Source organism: Orbicella faveolata, unplaced genomic scaffold, assembly GCF_042242905.1.
Source record: "Orbicella faveolata isolate gen_17 unplaced genomic scaffold, um_ofav_v1 contig_34, whole genome shotgun sequence".
In the NCBI taxonomy this organism is placed as follows: Eukaryota; Metazoa; Cnidaria; class Anthozoa; order Scleractinia; family Merulinidae; genus Orbicella; species Orbicella faveolata.
In genome coordinates this window covers 2,713,481-2,717,790 of record NW_028301563.1, presented here as the reverse complement: position 1 = coordinate 2,717,790, position 4,310 = coordinate 2,713,481, and the positions used below count along the sequence as shown (strand labels likewise).

The window sequence follows — 4,310 nt, the reverse complement described above, 5'->3', positions numbered from 1 at the left end:
AAACGTCACAACATCTGGTACCGGTTCATCTCACGACAAACTTTCCAAATATTTACTTCTTAATTATCTTTTAACCCTAAATTAGGGAATTTCAAAAAATTTAACTAACGTCAACAATTTAACAAGCTAGGCTATCATATGCATGTGGATTCGTAATATATGACATTCATATATTTTAACTGTCGAATAAAGATTCAATTAGAAAAAAAAACCATCCCGGCTAAAAACATGATTTAAGTGGTTGTGATAAAGCCTAAATTGTTGTGTGTGTGTGTGTTTTTTTTTTCCTTTCTCATGCATGTAGCTGGACTTGTACACTAAATTAAAGAATGCAAAAGTTTTAACTTACTTTTATCAACTGCAGCCCCCTTAGTAAAGGAGTATAATTAAACAAAAAAAATTATGTTAGACATAATATAGAATATATTAAATTCAGTTATTTGAGTTGCGGGAAAAAAATAAAGATTTAATTACAAGAAAATTTGTCGCAGTTAAGTACACAACTCCACTAGGTGTAATAAGGCCATGGTTTGTTCCGTCTCATACATATATACGGGTAGGCGTTTTTTTATTATTATTTTTTTTTTCACCCTAAATTAGGAAATGGCCTCCTTAGGATTTGGAGTAAATTAAAAAAAAAAAAACATAGGTGTGTATATCTCAGTCATAAAAAAAAGACATTATAAAATTTTTCAGCTGCTGAACAAGGATTTAATTGGAAGAGAGACCATCACAGGTCAATACACAACTTATTCCTATATTTGAACTGCGTATTAGCGATTTAATAAAAAGAACGATCACGGTTAAATACACACTGACTAGTTATGATAAGGCCTAAATTATTCCTTTTTCCTCCCATAAAGGTAGCGAGCTTTTTTACCCTGAATTAGAGAATGCAAAAAGTTTTAACTTACATACCAAAAGTCGCTTGCTTAAGATTGGAGCACAATAAGATAAACTACAGGCATATATATTTCGGACATAACATCTAATAAATGAAATTCATATTTTATCTTGAGTCATTTGCACACATTAAGACATCGAGAGCTCCGCATGGCGTCGTACTAGTTTGCTGAAGAGATAGGTAGACGACAATAGAAACAAATCGTTTGGGATAAATGGCCACAAATGTGACGAGTTTAATTGAAACTAAGGTTACAAACAAAGATTAAAATCTCTTCAGGAAAGGTGGGATTAAAACTTTCGCCACCAGTAAAAACTAAAGTAAGATACCACATAAGATACGTTGAAAGTCTGCGGGTCGGTGACCGAGCAAGTGGATGGAAAGAGAACAAATACGTCTGAACGCTAAATAGCGGAAAAGTTCTTCTTGCGATGATGGCAATAGTAGAAAGGGGCCGCGTGTACAAGATAACCAACCTTTTGTACTTAACTGTGGCACGCGCCCATTTTTCATTTGACAGGAGACTTCTATTGTTGCCAGATTAGAGCACAACGCGCAAACTGATAAGAAATAGGAAATGCCTCGCGATAAAATAACATTATGCTTTCGGTTATCGGCATAATGTTCTTGTTTTGTTTTGTTTTGTTTTGTTTTTTTTTGGAGCTGCGGATAAAGATTTAATTAGAGAAAAGACCATCGCTGTTAAGACACAGCTTATTGGTATATTTGAATAGTTGAATAAAGAATTAATTAGACGAAAGATCATTGCAATTAGCTAAACACACAACCGACAGAAGTTGTGATAAAGCTGGGGGAAAAAATCAGACCTCAACGGGTTTCGAACCTGCGATACAAGTGCAGCGTTCCAACCTGGAAGCTGCACGGCGAAATGTGGACTGGTGATATTCCCGTGAGAGATAATTGCATGAAATAAAATGTATCTTAAATAGAATATATCATTCATTTGCCTTACTCAGCACCTTGAGAAAACCAAGAAAACAGTAATAATGCATTTTTATAAGCTCGGAGGAAAATTTTATGCAAAAAAAAATTAATAAAATACGCTTCAACATAAACTAGTGGATAATGGGTTATTGAATTCGTGAAAAACAAGTAACCAAGGGTACGACCTGGTGTTACGGTAACATGACGTTTAAAATTTGAGATCAAAATGGAATCCACGCTTATAGAATACAGCACTCGACGTGTTAATTGCACGACTCGAAACTGACTGGTTCTCCAATTGTTGTCTATTCGGTGACAGAACACGCTACCCGCGATTGCTCTTAAAAGAGTCAAATAATGGCTCCCATTTGACGCTTCGATCAGCCACCAAAAAACAGTCAGAGAAACTACAGGTCGAATCTTCGACACCTTTTGAGAAGGGAAGTATTAAGCACGCGCCAAGTGATATTGCACGCTTGCGAGTACTATAATTTCTGGTTTATAGACAGTCGTTTTATCATATTACAAAAAGGTAAATAAAAGGTAAATATAAAGGACAAAAGGCTATTGTGGGAACAATGTAATCAGCCATCGTGAACGCATATTGTAAATGTAAGTAACAGCAGTGGCAAAAACTACAAGCAACTATAGGTTGATAACTCAGTTGGTAGAACGATGCGCCGGTATCGCAGGGGTCATGGGTTCGAATCTCGCTCAGGTCTGAATTTTTTCAGGCTTTAATTTCACAACTGCTTAAGTTGTGTATATAACTGCGATGATCAATCATCTGTTCATCTTTCTCCAATATATGATCTTTCGTATATTCACTTGTAGCGTTAGGCATGTTCGTGACAAAAAAACAACAACAACAACAACAACTAAATCACAAATAAATGACCTTTCGGATATTAGGCTTCAATCTTTGACGAGGAGCAACATTTCCGAAAATCCCACTCGGGATTTAGTTTCGCTATTTACTGATCATTGCACTGGAGACGTTAGGTAAAGACAATTCAATCCATTGGAATGGATTGACTTGAATATCACAAGGACCAACATTTTGAAAACTTAAAACGCTAGTTTTATCAACCTTACCATTGCCATTCAGTGGAAGATTGTCATATAATATCACAAATGCATTTCCATCACTGCAATGTACATTGCTTACTTTTGCATTTGTGATTTCAGAAATCCCAACAATCCAAAGCCCTTACGAACACATTGGCCCCAGTACAGTGCTAAGCGAGGAGAATACATGGGACTAAGTCCAAATATGACAGTAAGGTACAAAATGCGTCCAAATAAGATGGCTTTATGGAATGAGTTTCTACCAAGTATTGAAGAATCAGTAAAACCGACCACATGGAGCGAACGTAGTAAAGCTGACGACAAGAAAGGTATTGTAATAAAATATAAGTACGGCACGTGCCTAATATATCTCGCTTTATTGTGTATGTGTTTTTTCTTTTTTTTTTTTTCTTTTTCTTTTTCTTTTTCTTTTTCTTTTATTTATTTTTTTTTTTTTTTTGCTGGGTTTTGATATGTTTGTTCGATTGGTTTTGTAGTAACTGTATAGGCCATTTTGTTTGCTTTTGCGCGTACGCTGGCTTATTCTACCAACCTCCACAAGTAAAAAATTAGTTTTCGCGAAAAATATGAAATCAGCTAGAATCCATAGGAGTGTCTAAAAGGACGAAGACTCGCCATGCAAGAACTTGCCGAAAGATTTTGGTGAAATTTCTAGCAAGTAAAATTGGAAAATGGTGTTTATTTTTTAATTTTTTTTTTATTTTTGTTTTGTTTTTTTACCTTTCCAGGAAATATCAAACTGGTCCTTGCTATCTTAACAGGGGTGTTTGCTGCTTTAGTGGTGATTTACTAGTCGTGTTGATTGTAACTTGCTGCAAACGAAAGCAACGAGGCAGAATGGATGGTTTTTGCGTTATCTGTCTGTTGTATATATATATATATATATATATATATATATATATATAGTTAAGTGTAAGATGAGGCGTCATGAAGCAAACTTCTAACTGTTCCGGCTTTTAATGTGACGTTTCGGCCTTCGGCCTTCTTCAGATTGGAACAATATTTACAAGTTAAAAAATAAAACGTTAAAAATCCTAGCAAGTTTACAGATTTGCATGTATATATATATAAGATCAGAAAAATGTAAATATAATTACATAATGCTATAACACCTGAAATAATAGATTACATAACAAGCTAATGTCAACTTACAAGAACGCGCCGGGTGATAAGATTACAACAATATATCTGCGAGCGCCTTAATTACTAAGTGTATAATAGTCAGTCTAATTCTGTATTGTAACAAGCTAATGGCAACTTGCAAGAACGCGCAAGTGATGAGATTACAACAATGTAATATTGTTCCAATCTGAAGAAGGCCGAAGGCCGAAACGTCACATTAAAAGCCGGAACAGTTAGAAGTTTGCTTCAT

General features: G+C 35.1%; 1 long non-coding RNA gene across 1 annotated transcript; it reads left to right on the top strand.

The window, feature by feature from the left end:
* The first annotated feature begins 3,027 nt into the window (after positions 1-3,027).
* LOC149104301 (uncharacterized) lies at positions 3,028-3,970 on the top strand. The gene is made up of 2 exons (XR_016201657.1): positions 3,028-3,246; positions 3,667-3,970. It is a non-coding gene; the product is annotated as an uncharacterized LOC149104301 (long non-coding RNA).
* The last annotated feature ends 340 nt before the right edge of the window (positions 3,971-4,310 follow it).